General features: G+C 41.2%; 1 protein-coding gene across 3 annotated transcripts in view; it reads right to left on the reverse strand.

The window, feature by feature from the left end:
• LINGO2 (leucine rich repeat and Ig domain containing 2) overlaps positions 1–12,538 on the reverse strand; it is a 1,208,426-nt gene that overhangs the window by 368,761 nt on the left and 827,127 nt on the right. For all 3 annotated transcript variants that reach the window (XM_070400858.1, XM_070400856.1, XM_070400857.1), the window contains one exon: positions 6,987–7,019. The gene's annotated coding sequence lies outside the window, so the exon portion shown is untranslated. The remainder of the gene's footprint in view (positions 1–6,986; positions 7,020–12,538) is intronic.

Genomic DNA, 12,538 nt, shown 5'->3' on the forward strand with positions numbered 1-12,538 from the left:
ACAAGAGAATGTCCCCAAAGATATAAACTTAGTCTCTCGTACTGTAGACAGTTATTTTATTTTCAGTGTAATTTTCCTTGGAACAAAAATTCTTTTATATTTCCACAGGAAAAGAAACTATCTTTTTGCCTCCCAAGTAAATATTTTACATGACAATTGTCCAGATGTTTGAGATGCCTACTGAAGCTTTCTCCATTTAACAACTGATCCTTTAGATCTGTTGTTTAAATGGCAAAGGCTATAGTGTATATTCTCACTCATTTACTTATTTATTTTATTCATTCAAATAACATTTATTGGGTTCTTGCTGTGGAATCACACATTGTGCTATGTACTGTGAATACCACACAAAGAAGAGGATGCTCTTATTTGAGAAAACAAGTAGGGGAGATAAACTCTCAAACATATAAATTTTAACACAACATGTTCAGTGTTATGATAGAAGTATGAGTCAGATGCCCTGGAAACACAGAGGGATTCCCGTCTAAGTTTGAATAGTGAAGGGTGAGAAGATTTCACAGAGGAGGAAGAGATATTTGCGTTCGCATAGTCAGTGTGTGCACAGAGGAGGTAAGGGGTGGGGACATGCTATGGAATGTGAAAAGCTTAGTGTAGCTGGAAAGAGGGAGATTGGCAGGGGAAGATCAAGACCAGTTTGGAGATGTCACTTGGATCAGAATGTGAAAAAGTAATTGGAATTAACTGTAATGAATTGCCTAGGTATTGGAGGGCCAATAAAAATATGGCCTACAGAGCTGGATCTGAGCCTCAGGGGCAATCCCTATCCTCCAACCGGATGTATAGTGACACAAGGACCATGACCAGAAGGAAAATCTGCAACATCACATGAAACAAAACCAGCCACCTACACCCCTGTTCTAAAAAGGCTTCCTGCTGGCCTGGGTGAGGGTTGAATATAGGGGTAGCAGGTGAGGAGAAGGAGGGCAGTTGGAGGACCTGGGAGGAAGCTCCGCTGGGGATGGGAGGGAGAAGATGAGACCCTAGGCCAGGCCAATGTGGCTCAGTGGTTGAGCATTGACTTATGAATCAGGAGGTTATAGTTCGATTCCCAGTCAGCGCACATGCCCAGGTGGTGGACTTGATCCAATCCCCAGTGTGGGGTGTGCAGGAGGCTGCGGATCAATGATTCTCTCTCATCATTCATGTTTCTATCTCCCTCTCCCTCTCTAAAAAAAGATGAGGCCCTAGGAGATGAAGAGTGTTTAGGGTTTCTCCACCTATTTGGGGGTGTAAACTTCCTCCTCAGAGTTAAAAAAGATGAACAGAGCTAGGAAGCACAAAGCTCCCAGTTGTCATGGTTTCTTTTGTTTGTGTGTTTCTCCCCTCTTCTTCCTGTGGGAAAATTACCTAGTGTGAGCCTAGTGCAGGAGGAGGAGAGAAAGCAGGTGCTCTGAGCAGAAGGTGTGTACAAGGCAGGGCCTGCCTGTGCTGGAGGAGGAAAGCAGGGCGTCCAGGGGAAAAGGGAGCCCTGACTCCACCCTTCGCAGGAGAGCCCCTTGTTTTCAAGGATGATATTAGGTCTCACTCGCTGCTAGGGGGTTGTTGACTTTTTTCACAGCGTTACATCAGTGGTCAGATTTGGATCAGAGTGTTGTGATTCTACTGTTTCCATTTTTCTCTGCTTAAAGCAGTCAAAGCCTGTTGCTGTCTCATAATCGCTGCAGCCACTACAGTAACAACTACATCTGCTTCCTAATGGTTTCAGTGTATCTGGAGTCGAAACAGGCCATAGCATCATCCAGTCTACAGGAAAGGAGGGCCTGGGCATCCATCACCTGGCTGACGGCCCAATGCGAGCATCTTCTCTATACTCACCCCTGCTCTCCCGTCCTCAGCCTATGTCTGCAAGATGACGGTGGAAGAACTCACAAGTCACCTGTGCCTTGGACAGTTGTGCTTTACAATGAAGTTCCTCTTATATGGAGCTGGGTGTGTTTCCTTGAGCCTCTGGCTTCTCTTATCACTTGGACCATAGGCTTAATTACGTCTATCTTCCACATGAGGCTGCTTCAGATATTTGAAAGGAGCCCACACATTTCTCAGCTCCTCAAAGAGGGAAATGAAAATGGATGTTGGAGGACTCACTGCTTTGTGTCAGACATTAAGCTGGGCTCATGCACTGAAAATAGCTCCTTTGTAAGGAAAATCAAATCCAACAAATAAATAAACCAGATAAAAAGACAATAAAAAAGAATAAATTATTTTCCCAGGTAAGTGGTAAGGCCAAGATTTGAACTAGAGTAAATTGCAAAAGTGTTTATATTAACAATACATTTAAACTTAGCATTTATTTCTATCAAGGTAATATAGCTTCATAATTTAAAAAGCCAGGTATTGCTATAATAATATAGTAATAGGCTAATAATAATCATCTGACTCATCTCCTGATTCAGCTAGAAGTGAATCCATTGCTCTGTCCACTATCTTGCTGCCTCTGCTCAACTCTTCCTCCAAGAGCATAACTTTGAGTCCATCACCATCCTCATTACTGTACATGTATGTATGTAGAATATATATGGCTGGGACAAGTTTTACTAACATTTCCACAATCTGCCTTATTTTAAAATTTTTCTCATTGAAAAACCTGCAGAAAGTGCCAAAATGATCTTTAAAAGAGTTAAGTGAGCCCTAGCTGGTTTGGCTCAGTGGATAGAGCATCAGCCAGGGGCGTGAAGGGTCCCAGGTTCGATTCTGGTCAAGGACACATGCCCGGGTTATGAGCTCAATCCCCAGTAGAGGGTATGCAGGAGGCAGCCAATCAATGATTCTCTCTCATCATTGATGTTTCTATCTCTCTCTCCTTCTCCATTCCTCTCTGAAATCAATAAAAAATATATATGTATATATATTTTAAAAAGTTAATTGAATATTGGAATTTCTCTTTAATAATCATCTAACCTGAACTGCTTTATATGAGACTCTACACAGAAGCAGGGCAAAATAGGTTGTGTATAGCCTTCCAAATGTGTGGTACTCAAATCTAAACACAACTCTCCCAGTGTGAAAATATTAAACAGCTCTGACATGGAAATAAGAGCTACATCCGATTTTCAAATACACAGGAAGGACTAAAGGAAATTAGATTTAGAATCCATAATAAAAGGAAAATTAGTTTTCTTATTTGTAACCTTTCTTCTTTACTTAAAAAAATTGAACCCATTCATTCCAATATTTAACCTCTGGGCCCTCCTTGCTATCCACCCAACAATACATTCATATTTTCAATAGGCATTCTCTCTTCTCACCAGTCTCTCTAATGGTTTGCAAATCATTAAGCCCAAGTAGTCCCAGCTAATGAAATTGTTTAGAAGTTTCTATTTGACCCGCTCCCCCTCACTCACATCATAAAATATACAGATATGCAAGCACTAAGTTTGATTTTGATATATTATTTCTCTAATCCTGTAGCAGTGTCAGAAATTAACAAAAAAGAACAAACAACCCAATACCAAAACAAAACCCAACCACATTTTGCTCTAAAGTCACCCTGAGAGATTTCTGAGTCTTCTATAAAGAATGTCAATGCAACTAGCCGAGGTGAAAGGGAAGTAGGGTTTAGTGTTCTTCACAAGGTTTAGAATCAAAATAAACTGCACGCTATTTGCTTGGGACTTTATACATATAATAATAATACAAAGAAATAGTAGCCATGAGTTCTTCCCATAGGAACTCATGGTGCAATTTGGGAAGTAAGAACACTTAAGAAGTGCTGAACAGAAGTGATAAATAACAAATTCATGCAACAGGATGATACAGAATGCAGTGTTTCGGAAAGTTTTCATCCCAATAGAAGACCTTCCTATCTTCTGAGATGGCCCAAGGCAAAGAGGGAGTTAGACAGTGGGATTGTGGTCCCCATTTGGTCTTTAGTGAACCCCATGGCTTTGGCTAGTTTGCTTAACCTCTGTGGGCTTGAATTTCATTATTTGAAGGGAAAAAAAAAAACTTAAAATGAATAATAGTTGAAACATTTTTTAAATATAAAAATCTATAACTGAGATATCCTTTCATGAGAAGGATCTGAGTGTACCCAGAGTGGCTAACACAAGCCATCAACAACATCTATATAGACTGTACACACACACACACTCACACACATAGAGTACCCATGTACATTGTAGGGATAAACTGAGTGTCACAGGCATATTTAAGTATTTCTTGGAGGTGGGTCAGGAGCCGTCAAGATTTTCTTTTTCTGTGAATTTATCCTCACCACCGTACTTTCACAGGCTGGGAGATAATGAAGCTTGGAACAGTGTGGAGACCATAACTCCACTTCAACCCAATGATGTTCAGACCCTTCTGGCTGAGAACCCTGGTCACTGCAGAGTTGCAAGCCCTTCATCCAGACATGTTTATGTATAAATTCAGTTGTGAATCTTGCTGTCTCGGAAGTCAGATTAAAAATGTTTAGTACTATCCTGCTGTGATTAGATTATTACATACCTGGCAATCTCTATGACCTCAACTTACAAGTGTCATTTTCTACATTGCATCAGAGATTGTACATTGCATTTCCCTGTACAAAGTCTAAGTTTGACGATTGCATACTTGTCTGGGATGGTATCATCATGAGTCCAGGGGCCTGTATGTGAAGCTGGCAAGGTTCCCTTCCTTGTATCATCAACCTAGTGGGCTGCGGAGTGGCAGTACCTCCCTCAGGGAAGTCAGAAGGGGATGTTTTCACTCGGATCCCTGGCCTTTGGGCTCACTGTAAGCTCCAGCACCAAGAGGCTGCTGCTGGACGGCCTTTGCATATGGATGACCTGGGCTGAGGCCACTGGCCAGTCTCAGCTGAGGAAGGACTGTCTTTCTTCATCTACTCTAAACACATGGATGATGCACACCCACAGCCCTGTACAGATCTCTCCAAGGGAGGGACTTGAGTTCCGACCCCACACACTGCTCTCCCACCTGCCTTCAGATTTCCTATCTCTCTCCTGCACGGAGGAATGACGCCCACCTTTCCTGAAGGTTTCCTCTTGCCCACCAGTCTGCAGCCTCACCTCCAGCTCTGGTCCTCACATCACCACGAACTAAGGGGCTCTCTTCCCACAAAGGCACAGACAATGCTAGAGTCTGTCTGAGCAAGGTTGGAAAGTTGACACCAAGCCTCTCAGTCCACTGACTCCCTCCTCACTACTACTGATCCATTTTTACTCTTCTTCGTAATCACTCAAACCACTTATTTCCCTCACCTTGGTGATATTCATCAAAATATTATATTGAGAAAAAATGTAGATGCAGTTTTCTATGATGCAATGTCATAGTTTGATAGACAATTTGATGGATATAGATTATATGTATTTTCACATGGAACAAAACCTTACCATATAATGACCACATGATGTGAAGTATCAAAGATCAAGCCCAGGAGAGAAGTATATTTCAGAGAAGATGTTACCTGCTTCTAACAATAATGCTTTATAATAACAGTAATAATAGCAAAGTAATAATAATGGCAATTGTCATTCATTGCTTTTCTATAATATGCCAAAATTATTTGTAAATATTTCATCTTATTCCCCAACGACCTTATGAGGCAAGTCCTCTTATTTCTCTCCTTTTGCAATGGAGGAAATCAAAGACTGGAGATGTTAATATGCTGACCCAACAAACAAATACTAGATGGGTAAACAAGATTCAAATTCTGTCAATTTGATTCTAGAGCCTAACTACTCAATCTCTGCTCCCTGCTTCCTTGTAAGTGTTATAATCAAATAGATAGATGACTGAGAGAATCTGAACTATTTTAGGTTAAATTAGTAAAATTAAACTAGATTGGCGGACAAACACTAGAGTCCCTTCCCAATTATGACAGTTATATTTCTAAAAACACCTCTGGAAGCAGAATTTCCTGTTGAGGACTTCAATACTTTATTTTTTTTAAATGCATTGGAGAAAATTAAAGACAGTAAGAAAACGGAGAAAGCCTTTTTAAAGTAAGCATAATTATGACATTAGAATAAAAGAACAAAACAGCCTTCCCAATTAATTAAAGCAATATTTTTTCACCTTAAGTTAGTATAGGGAGTTCTCTGTTGGTAACTTCCATTTAACAGCTCCTGTAAAGTATTCTTGAGTCCACCCATGACATTAATTCAAGGAGCCATTTCGTGTGTGTCTGAAATGCTTTGCTTATTTTAAAATTTATAATAATAACAAGCCTGTGCTTGATCAGAAAGTGTTAAGATTGCTTAAAAGGTACATGGAAAGAAGACCTGTATGCTAGAATTCCGAGGAAGGGTACCTGATGTTATAGATTACTGTATGTAGATATACAACTACACTATGTGATAGCAATCTCTAGATAGTAATATATACTACACAAAAGTGAAAGACATTACAGCGTTCATTATTATATAGAGAAGAGTCATTTCCTTATAATCACACTGATGACTTTCCCTTTGCCTCAATTATTTGGGAGTAGATATAGTTGAACCCATATCATCTGAGCAATGTTGTGGAAACAGAGCTCATTTATCAGATACGGCAAGTTAAATTGAAGACTTGTGATAACTGGTGAAGGCTCATTTTCAGAGACAGCACGAAGGGGTGGAAACGGGGGTGGGATAGGGAACATGGTGAAGGTCAGCCAAAAAAATGTATGAAGAGAGGAAAATCAGATGACAGGGCCTTGCACACAGTATGTGTGCAATACATATGAACTGAAAAAAAAATGAATGGTGGATGGATGGAGTGATGAATGGATGATGGACGGAGTAACATAATATTGAATATTCCCAACTCCACAGTTTTGCCAGAGTAAATGAGGTATTCTAGGTGACTGCTATATTGCATTCTGTTATAATCAATGTTGTACATTCCCATCCATGAGCGAGGAAAATAAAACACAATGTCCTCTAACCACTGTCTGTGAAAAGCTAAGGACATATTTTTCTCTGCTCCTTTCATACTTTGTTTCATATTAATGAGATGCTTTAAAAATCATGAAAAGTACCAACCTTGAAAGCTGCCTTCCGTTTTGCTCATCTCACCTAAAGAAATGTAAAAAGACAGAAAAAAAAAAGAAAATTTAAGTGAAAGCCAATTAAGGCAACACAGTTAAAAGAACATTAACACACACACACACACACACACACACACACACACACACACAAACACACACACCTTTATCCATTTTCCCTTGACAAAGGAGACATTTAACTGTGGAGAGAGAAACACCCTGATGAAACTTCGCCCACTAAACTGTTTTTCAAACATTTTGTGCTTTTCGCATTTTGGGATAGTTTGCTTTTTAAAATTTATTAGGCGCACAGCCATTGTGAATGACAATGAGTAGAGGTACAGAGGGGATGTTTAATAAAAATGATGAAACTAAATTATACATAAAGAAGAATTATATAGACAGCACTTAATCAACCCAGGGATATCTCCATCATGATAAGGTTTTTCACTAACTTCAGACAAGAGTGTTCTAAGAGGCTGCTATAATTTATTCTCAGGATCTGCTTACTCTTGAATGCTGATTAGAACACAAGCTTTTACTTCTGCTCCCTCCTTGCTCCCCCAATAATCTGTTCTCCCTTATGGACCAAGTGATTATTGTCTTGTTTATAATAACTGTTCTACATTCCTTATGGAAATTGTAATTATGATGCTGAATATTCAAATGGCAAGCCACTTTTCTCAGGGAAATTGTAATTATGATAATGCAGTATTTACCCAACCAATGTTTTCTAGCCATTGTTCTCTTTGAGGAATGAGGAGGTCAGAGGAAAACACTGAAATAAAACACCCTGTTGGGATCTCAGATATGTATCCTGGAAAAGCATAATAATAGCAGCTGATATTCGCTCTACGGCAGGCACAGCAATCAGGATGACATGTATATGACACACATACATATTACCTACAGGTATATGTCAATTACTTGTTTCTCACTTCATCTATATACCACCTAAGGTAAGTCATATTATTATTTCAATTTTATGAGGCTCAGAAAAATTGAGTAATTTGCCTAACATCACACAGCTAGTAAACAATAGGGTTGAGGTTTAAACCCAGCTCTATGAGCTCATTGTTAAAAGCCTCTATTTAAATGCACTGGCTCTGTGCACACTTTGAGAGCTGATGCAACTACAATCTCTCTTTTCTGAAAGCAGAGTGTTTTTTCAGTCCCTAAGCAGTGTGATTTGCTCCTGGCAGAGAGATGCTTGGCTGTGACCCTTGTTCCTAATGATGAAATTTCTACCATTACCTCTTGGAATGGAATAAAACGTCTGCTCAGAATGAAATTTGATGCAATTTGGCATTATACATTGCGATTAAAAATTTTTATGACGTCTGATCCAAGGGCTCCACTTCTAGAATTTATGCTAGAAGTATAAGAGCATTCATTATAGCATTGTTTTAAATAGTGAAAGCCTATAGAAGTAGCCAAACATCCACCAAATACTTTATGGTACAATAGAAAGCTAAAGTTATTAAAAATCAAGTGTTCATACTGTGTCCTGAGAAAACACCCATGAGACACCATGAAGTTAAAATAGCATTCTGTGAAATGGTATGCAAAATATAAACCTGCTTTTGTTAAAATATGAATTTTTGTGTAAATATATCTGATTTTGCCTAGAAAAATATCTAGAAGAACAGATATCAAATACTTAATGTAGTGGCCCTGGATGGTCTGTCTCAATTGGTTGGGCATCACCCTGAGCACCAAAAGACTGGCAGTTTGATTCCTGACCAGGGCATATGCCTGGGTTGCCAATTGATCTCAGGTAGGGGGTGTACAGAAGGCAACCAATCAATGTTTTGCTCTTACATTGATGTTTTTTTTTCTTTCTTTTCCTCTCCCTTCCTCTCTCTCTAAAAAATAAAAATATTTTTTAAAAACCAACACAAATACTTAAAGTAGTTATCTTTTTGTAATAGGTTGAGAAGAATACTTGTCCCCCATGATAAATGAATACCCAATAAGCAAAATGTTTACAGTAAGCATGCTTTTTTTTGTAGGCAGAAAACAAATTTTTAAATATGTGAAAGAATCAAGGATACCCAAAAATAAACCCATGGATATTATGCTATTTCAAAAAGAAACCAACACATACAAATACAACCCAAGTCAACCACTGGGACCTATTATTAGGTGAGCCCCTAAGTAGGATGGGAAGGCAACTCACCTGCCTGCCTTACTTCCACTTTGTTAGATCTCTATGACCCAAGTAAGGATAGAGGCCCTGTCCTTTCCTCCTTAGCTCAGCAATGAGGGTTTAGGATTTTTTTTTTTTTATATTATGAAGCCAGGATTGAGAATCTATCATGTACAAGTACTTTATTTACTTAAAAAAATCCCATAACTCTGTAAGATATGTAATTTCATTTTGATTTTATAAATAAGAAAAATGAGCCTCAGTGGAGTAATTTATTTACACAAACTTTCCAAGTTGGCCTGTGTTCTTTTAATTTGGCAAATTTACCAGTTTCATTAAAAAAAAAAGGAACTAAGATTTAAAAAAATCCCAGGAACTAAGAGCAAACAAAAAAGAAATTTAAAAATGCAAAACCAAAATGTATAAATTAGTGAGTTTTTAGTAGCTACTTTTAAACCACTGGCATACCATCTTATGCAGTTTGAGAATAGCTTACAGGATCCGTTCTTGGTCACTCTCTCAGCTTCACTATATTTCTAATACCCTCCCCAAAAAGTAGGATCCAGCTATTTCATATAGGCCACACCATATATATACTAGAGGTCTGGTGCACAAAAATTTGTGCACTGGTGGCGGGGAGGGGGGAGGGTCCCTCAGCCCGGCCTGTGCCCTCTCGCAGTCTGGGACCATTCAGGGGATGACCACCTGCTGGCTTAGGCCCACTCCCTGGGGGATTGGGGCTAAGCTGTCAGTCAGTCATCCCTATGGCAGCCCGGGAGCCCTCGGGGGATGCCCACTTGCCAGGGGGAGCAGGCCTAAGCGGCAGTCGGACATCCTTAGTGCTGCTGAGGAGATGGGAGAGGCTCCCACCACCACCACTGTACTGGCAGCCATCAGACTGGCTTGTGACTGAGCAGACCTCCCCCTGTGGGAGTGCACTGACCACCAGGGGGCAGCTTCTGCATTGAGCGTCTGCCCCCTGGTGGTCAGTGTGTGTCATAGTGACCAGTCATTTCCAGTCGTTCTGCTGTTAGGGTCAATTTTCATATTACCCTTTTATTATATAGGATAGAGGCCTGGTGCATGGGTGGGGGCCGGCTGGTTTGCCCTGAAGGGTGATCCGGATCAGGGTGGGGGTCCCGCTGGGGTGCCTGGCCAGCCTGGGTGAGGGGCTGAGGGCTGTTTTCAGACTGGCCACACCCCCTCCAGGGAGGGGGGTCCTGCTGGGATGCCTGGCCAGCCTGGGTGAGGGGCTGATGGCTGTTTGCAGACTGCCCACAGCCCCTTCAGGTTAGGGGTCCCCCCTGGGGTGCCTGGCCAGCCTGGGTGAAGGGCTCATGGCTGTTTGCAGGCTGGCCACAGCTCCCAGCCACCCAAGCTCCTAGTGGAGGCTGGTTGGAAGCAGGTATCTGGGGTTTATTTATCTTCTATAATTGAAATTTTGTTGCCTTCAGTGGAGGCCAGAGCTGGCCAGGACAGGCGGAAAACTGGACTTCCTCCATTGCCTGGGCAACCAAGCCTCCTGCTTGCTCTAGCTCCGTGGCTGCCATCCACCATCTTGTTTGGGTTAATTTGCATATAGTCGCTCTGATTGGCTGGTGGGCGTGGCTTGGGGCGCAGCAAAGGTACGGTCAATTTGCATGTTTCTTTTTTATTAGATTAGATATATATATTTGATGAAGCTGATGAGCTGTCCAACCTGATAGGAACAGGGACCAATGCTAAGCCTCAGTTTCAGCACTATTTTATGGGGAGATCAATCAGCCACTTGATGGACAGCTGATTGTGATATTGGACCTCTTCCACCTTAGAAGAACCAGTGACTCATTTTGACTAGAACTGGAACAGATTTCAAATAAGGGTTTGCTTATTTGCCTGCACAGCCTTGTTCAGCATCATGATCTGAGAGCCTATAAAGTGTCTGATTCATCTGGACACAATATGCATATTATCAGCTCAAACCAATGGAAATACTGTAGAATTCAGCACAATCATGAGATCCATTCATCCCAATACATACTACATGACCCCAAAGCTGGTGGCCTGATAGATTGATGGAACCGCCTTTTAAAGGTACAGCTGAAGGCACAGCTTGGAGATGATATACTGCAACGATGGGGTGCCAGATAAAGTATGCAGTAAACACTCTAAATCAATGACCATATTCTAGTACTGCATCCCCAATCTATAGAAAAAAATTAATCTAGGAACCAAGGGAAGGAAGTAGGAGTTGTTGAACTTAGCATCATTCCCAGTGACCTAATTGAGGAATTTGTGCTACCTGTTCCCACAAATTTAGGCTTTGTGAATCCAGAGATCCTGATTTTCAGAAGGAGAATACTTCCAGAAGAGGACACACTAGGAAGCTCATTAGACTTTAAGATGTGTCTTATATCCAATATCTTTGGGCTCCTTGTGCCAGGATGGTGGTATCAGGGAGAGGAGTCATCATATTGGCTTGGGTAATTGAATGAACATTGGGAAGAGGTAGGGTTGCTGTTACACAACGAGGGCAGGGACGGACTTCTATTATCCAGGAGACTCATGGGGTATCTCTCAGTATTTTCCTATTTACTTTTCAAAATATATTTTTATTGATTTCAGAGAGGAAGGGAGAGGATGAGAGAGATAGAAACATCAATGATGACAGAGAATCACTGTCTGGATGCCTCCTGCACACCCCACTGGGGATCAAGCCCATAACCCAGGTATGTGCCCTGACCGGGAATCAAACCATGACCTCCTGGTTCATAAGTCGATGCTCAACCTCTGAGCCACACCGGCTTGGCCTCCCATCTATTTTTTATAGCAATTGGATAAATACAGAAGTCCTGGCCTAAGAAAGAAATGATGCGGCGGATTTAGGGCTTATTAGTAATAGTCTGTGTCACCTCACAAGGCAGGCCACATAGATAAGTAGTAGCACAGGCGAAGGATGAGGGAATTCTAGAATAGGCAGTAGAAGAGGCAAGACAATAGAGAAACAATAGGTATCAGTTGAGGCATTGAGACCAGCTGCACTGGCAGGCGGCTGTATTCCCATTGATCTTCCTCTCAGAGGTTTTGTCAGAAAAGATGATCTACTAGGATTCTGAAGAAGCTGTTCCCAGCTGCCCAAAGTGATGGCTTCCAATGGCTCCCAGCTGACTCCTCTGGGAGTTTTCCTCCTTCCACCAAAGAGAATTGCCTTCCCCAATGGCATTCACCCTCCCACAGGCAGCTCATGTCTAATGACTGAGCAGTGAAAGGATACAAAGGCCAGACCTTCTTTTCTCTATTTGGGACATCAATACCCACATTGATCCCAAGGACACTCCCAACAAACTTCCTGCATAAAAAATTCTATCTCAGAATCAGCTTCTCACAAAAATTGACCTAAAGCAAGATTACAAAGTTCAGCG

This window comes from Myotis yumanensis, unplaced genomic scaffold (genome assembly GCF_028538775.1).
Source record: "Myotis yumanensis isolate MYYU_CA2020_CCGP unplaced genomic scaffold, mMyoYum1.0.hap1 SCAF_21, whole genome shotgun sequence".
Taxonomy (NCBI): Eukaryota; Metazoa; Chordata; class Mammalia; order Chiroptera; family Vespertilionidae; genus Myotis; species Myotis yumanensis.